The sequence below is a fragment of the Centruroides vittatus genome, unplaced genomic scaffold, assembly GCF_030686945.1.
Source record: "Centruroides vittatus isolate TY-2023 unplaced genomic scaffold, ASM3068694v2 contig_388, whole genome shotgun sequence".
Taxonomy (NCBI): Eukaryota; Metazoa; Arthropoda; class Arachnida; order Scorpiones; family Buthidae; genus Centruroides; species Centruroides vittatus.
Window position 1 is genome coordinate 274,696 of NW_027122204.1, and position 6,002 is coordinate 280,697.

The window sequence follows — 6,002 nt, forward strand, 5'->3', positions numbered from 1 at the left end:
GGCCGGGGGGGTTCCCCGGGACAACTGCCTGCTTGTTGGGCCGATCCGGCGCCCTGCGCTGATCTAGCAGTTGGTCGATTACATCCGGATTAAGATACGGATTCCGGTTCCGCCCTGCAGGCCCCTTTTTGTAGCTGGGCAGCTCTCCAGTCTTATTTCGTTCTTAAGCTGCCCTACGGGCCCCCTGTGGGATTTTCGCTTTATCGGCGGCCCTGGGGCCCACGTCCCGTTGGAAGAACCCCCTTGGATCACCAAAAAACCAAAAATAGAAATAATATAAATATGAACGCTGCACCGGACCTTGCTCCAGTCCGTTTCACGCGCGTCCATTCATTTATTCTTACACACACACACAATCGCACGCTTCCTGCACTTCCCAATCAATTTTTCTGCTTTACAACTATGTAATCCCTTTCCAACCCCCGTGAAATCCCCATTTTTATTGTAAAATTCGTCATTTAGCCTTCAACAATGCAAACGACAATGTATTTCGTAACAACGATAACAATTGCTTAACGACAATAAAAGATAACCGTATTAAATTTTCCATTCGACATAAATGTGTGTATTTTTTCATTTTACGTGGCCAAATTATGCAAAAATGATTATCGTCCACTTAATTCTCTCGAACCTTACTCTATTCGTCACATCTAAGTACTGAAATCTTATATAAATTCCTTTATATAGCAGTGTAGCCCCGAAATTCGTATATACATTTTTCGCATAACACACAAGGCATTTCTAATTCAATTATCATTTACACCGAAATATTACAAGACTGCATTTTCTTTAATGGTAGCATTTTAATGAAAAATGTCTTGTAATATTTCGGTGGAAATATGGAAAGTCTATAAAGCTATTTGAAAAGCAAAATGCCTGGTTAATTCTTTAGTTGCTTCGCTTCTCAAACAGTTTTAGGATATTTTAAACTTTCCTATGGTTCATAAAAGTTTTCGTTATGTTAATATAACTTATATATTGATTCTTCTATCCCCTGTTTCTTTTAGACTGTGTTTCGGCAATTGCGATTCTACTAACCGCGCATTTTAGTTGTATTCTGAATAGGCAATCTCTCTCTCTCTCTCTCTCTCTCTCTCTCTCTCTTACGTTAGCTAGGTATGGATTATATAGTGCGATGGTAAAGGGTCTTCGCCCCTAAGTGGCTGGGCTGATTTGCCGACGTCATGATTTACTTTGTATCTTTGGACGCGCCAAGTCATTATTTCGTTCGTGGAAGCGCCTGTCGTTTCCAAGTCCAGTGCGGACGGATTTTAAATCGCACTGTGTTATCAGAGTGTCTACTGAATCTTCGAACCGTAAGATTTGTGTCGATTTTTGTTTATTTCTTTATAGGCAGATAATTGTTTTGTGTAAAGCTTTTTAAGGAAAACGTATTTAGAGAAATTTTCCCTTTCCGTACCACAAAACCAGTGCAGAAAATCGTGTCTAACTTTCCTTTTACGCAATAGGGGAAAGGACTTTCTTGCACCGATAGCAATCAAGTATAGATTTACTTCATCATTACTGCATAACCATCATTGTGGCCATAGAATAGTACTTTGTTAATATTAAATGGACGTTGAATCAAAAGAAGAAAAGCTAATTAATGTAAGAACTGAAGATAAATTATAAAGATTTTAAATTTCGATGTGTTTCAAAAATATTTCAAAATTACAGGTGATAAGAATCAAAATAAATAAAATTTTAATAAATATAGTATGGATATTTTTAAATAAGGAAAGCATTTGTTAAGTAAAGTATGTTTAAAACAACAATTTAAAATCAGTAGATCGTATTGGCCTGTACCAGTAGCGCGCGTTATAGTTTTACGGTAACCATCAAGCAAATTTGAATTAGTGGGTTCCACGTACAGTGTTGACTTCAGACATTTTTCTTCTGTGGAAACATTTTCTTATACAAGCTCTCTGTTTAGAGAAACCCGAGGAAATTGCCCTTTTTGTCCATCGGATAACGCGCCACTAGCCCGTACAATCGTCAACAAAGTCGTAAAACTATCCAACAATATGATTTGTTTTGAAATGATTTTTAAAAATTCGATAACTTGCCGAAATTCTTTCGTATCTTCCCTCCGTGACCTTTTATGGAATGTTAGAACAATGCTAACGTTTTCTTGTTCTCTTACAAAACAATATACATTAATTATTGTTGCAGCCGATGAAATTATCGTGACGTAACATGCGCCTGCATGAACTTCTATGGTATGTTTTTTTTTTTACTTTATCCTCCCCGCGTTCGTAAGATATTTTCTACGGCAATTGTGAATTCGGTCAGCCCCACAATAGACTTTATTTAAAGGCCTTCTTAATGGCCTAATTTTTCGATATGCATTGTACCCGGAGCAAAACTATTTTTTGCAGAATCGATAGATATACTGATCCTTGCGCTTCCAATGGCTCTAATGCTACGATACTGGCGTAATAAATATTTCTGCCACATCGAACGCTTCAATCGCGTGAAGGCGTAAGTTTGCTTGAGCGTAGGGAGAGTCATCTGTAAATATTCGAAATGCTTTTAATGTATGAAATTTTCGCGTTTTTAACTCAGATATTGCTTTTGTATTATTTAAAGGACTGCTTAAAAATACTATTTTAATTCGGTTTTGAACATTTCGTAAATGTCGTTTAGTTATACATTCGTAAATGTCGTTAATAGTTATATTTCTATTAACTGTCACTTTCACGATTTTAGACTTTAAATTGATTAAACTGTTTGCTTTCTGCTTACAATTTGTGTTCATTTTAAAATATTTTTGAGAGTTTTCGTTAAGGGCAAGAAAACATAGTCAAAAAATTTATGATTAAGCCTGTATATACATTATTAATGTGGGATGTCTTCGGGATTCCCGGGAACTCTCTGAATAAGGAAGAAACAGGGTCGGTGAGAATTATATACATTTAATTATGAAAATGTATAGAAATGCTAAACCATCTGTTAAGATAGGATAGATTTAAAGTGTTACAAAAAAGAAAATTTAGGATTTAGGAAGCCTTTGGAGTTTAAAGCCTTTTTTTTTAATTAAATATTAGGTGAATTATTATAGTTTGCAGTGAGAAAAGAACTATGATATATGTTATTCATAAATTATATTGTGTTTATTAATGAGATAGAGAGAGATTAAAGTTGAGCCAAAAAAAGTTAAAAACAGGTTAGAGAGAGGAAATTAAAAGTCAGTATAAATTATTTAGTTCTTAGATTTCAAATATAGGCTGTTAGAGAAAAATGAGAAAATTCAAACTATTTAAACAACATATTTGAGTTATTTACAGGCACATACAGTCGAGTCCGCATAAGTCGACACCCCAAGGGGAAGCGAAAATGTGTCGAGTTATCCGATATGACGACTAAAGCGAAGTTGAAAAAACCCACAATACTACAATTAGGAAAATGCAGTAGTGCAATATAGTACCTCTCTGACCATCTATCACTGGCACTAAAGTTGGTTTCTACTTCAAGTACCATAGCAATTTCCATCGTCTTTTGTTTCAGTATCGGTCCCGAAACAAGAAGATTCGATGAAAGAATTTGCATTAGCCAACGTACCAAATCATCTTCGACATCTTTGTACGGCGACTTTCTCTGGCATTTTCGGGACAGCCGCGACGAAAATCCAAAATAGTTTCTTAATTTCCCCTTTTTTCTTCGTGATTCCCAGCAATGTTGTTTTGGAAGGTTTCTTTTGTTTTTCAAATTCGGCTTGCGAAGTTTTCTTACATTCAAATTCAGAAACAAGTTCTTATTTTTCCTTCAGCGTAAGCGTTGTTGTTTTCGGACACACTCATTTCTAACAGAAATGTGAAACAGATGCTACAGTGGCATAGAGAACATAACTGGCGCCCGGGGCATGACACTTTATTTGCACTTCCCTCCCCTTCCAGAAACACATATAGTAATATAATATATAGAATTTACTCGTAATAAGAATATAATACAAATAATAATAGAATGTAGTACCTATCTTAAAATATCTATAATATATTACGAATAGTTACTATTACCTTCATGCTCCGGGCGCTCCTCTGCGAGTGGCGCCCGGGACATGATAGACCCCTTGCACCTCCCTCACTACGTTATTGAGGTGCTCCAAATAACGCATGACGTCAGAGAGAAAATGCAAAATCGGGTTCTGCTGTGACGTTGATATAGATTGTATATTTTCGTTTTGTTTATCTGTTATTATTTTATATATAAAAATACATAAAATGTTAAGACATTTCTATTAATATGTATTGAACAGATATGTTAAACTCACAGTCAGAACATTACGTACAAAACTTTCATTCACAATAGTTATATAGCAATATAACAGTTTTTTAAACAGATATCTATTTAAAACTTGGATAAATTAAATCGAAAATAAAATTATTTTCGATTTATCCTCATCTGTAATTTTAAATTATCGTATTATTAATTTTTTTATAAACCAAATATACATTTTCTTTCTTTATACATGATATAAAATTAAAAAATGTAATTACGAATAAGATTTTTTGACAGAACAGTATTAAAAAGTTAAAAAAAAAAAAACGGCAAAACTACCTACTAACAAAATAGATAAACCAACTTCTTATAGCCATAGAGCGACTCTAACGCCAGCTATCCGCAACCTGACACATTAACTCTATTTGAGAGCATAGCGCAAGGATCAGTATATATCTATCGACTCTTTTTTTTTTTTTTTTTTTTTTTTTTTTGTAACTCTTTCCGCCCAGTGGGCACTAAGAGGGCCTCTTATAGCAAGCCCATTATGGGTTCGGCCAGGCCCACAATGAGGCGGCCGGGTGGTGAGGGACGGGGACCGACATATCCGGACGGACCACCCCCCGAAAAATTCCTGGAGATTTCTCGACCCGTCCGGATTCGATCCCGGGTCCCCCAGGGCGGCAGGCTGCTAACCTTGACCGCTCGGCCATCTGGCCGCTATCTATCGACTCTGGTATAACAAAGTAGAAAATAAAAAAGTTATAAAAAAACCGACCAAAAATAACCGTCGGGGATTTTTAGTTTTGGTGGCATAATATCAATACCAAAAATACTGTAAAAGCCAAAGAAAATTTACTTTTAATACCTTTATCTGACTAAAAGGCGTTACTTTAGAAATACTTTTTATTTGAAAATAGCCGCTAATCATTTTCAAAATTTTATTATTTATTTATTTATTTATTTTTGGATTCTTTCTGCAACTTAAAGGATCGGCCCACCAGTGGCCAAGCGGTTCCGTTCCCTGAACACAGAATTCAGTCGTGGGTACGCGCCTGGCCAGGACAGGCTGGCCACGTGGAATTTTCCGGTTTTCTCCACGTCTGTAACGCCTAAATAGGAGCCAGTTACCCTTAAACAGACCTCCCGGAAGGCATTTCCCTAGGCAAATCGCTTAAGTGTTGCATTGCGTAACTTAACTTAAAGGATCTTTTTCAAGACTATGGTGAGATTCGGCCAGACCACAATGGGGCGAGGGACCCATATATCTAGAACACGGAGTGATGAGGAACGATATCCAACATCCAACATATCTAGGACGAACCATTTCCAAAAAAGTCCTGAAATTTTTCCACCGTCGAGATTGGATTCCGGGTCTCCTTGAGCAGTAAGCTGACGCCCTAACTGGGCCGTGTTCAGTAACGCAGAATTCTTGCTAAGTCTAGTTACGCTGTAATTGAACTCGTCTCTAACTACTGCTTGACTCCTCCCGCCACTAGCTTCCTTTATCTATTCTTAGCTCCGCCTACTAAGCCACTCAGAATTCTAACATAGGTGTTCTGCGTTACTGAACACGGCCCTGCTTCGCACACACAATCTCCTATATTGTTTTATTATTATGAAGTATATTATTATTTTTTAAATTTTATTTTTATATATCTGGCTATTTGGCTATTAGTTTGGGACTTATCAACGTGGATGGGAAGTCGGCAGAAATAATACACAACTTTTGACTTTTTAAAGGAAAGATTGGTTTTAAAAATCAAAGGCTGGCAACACGATTA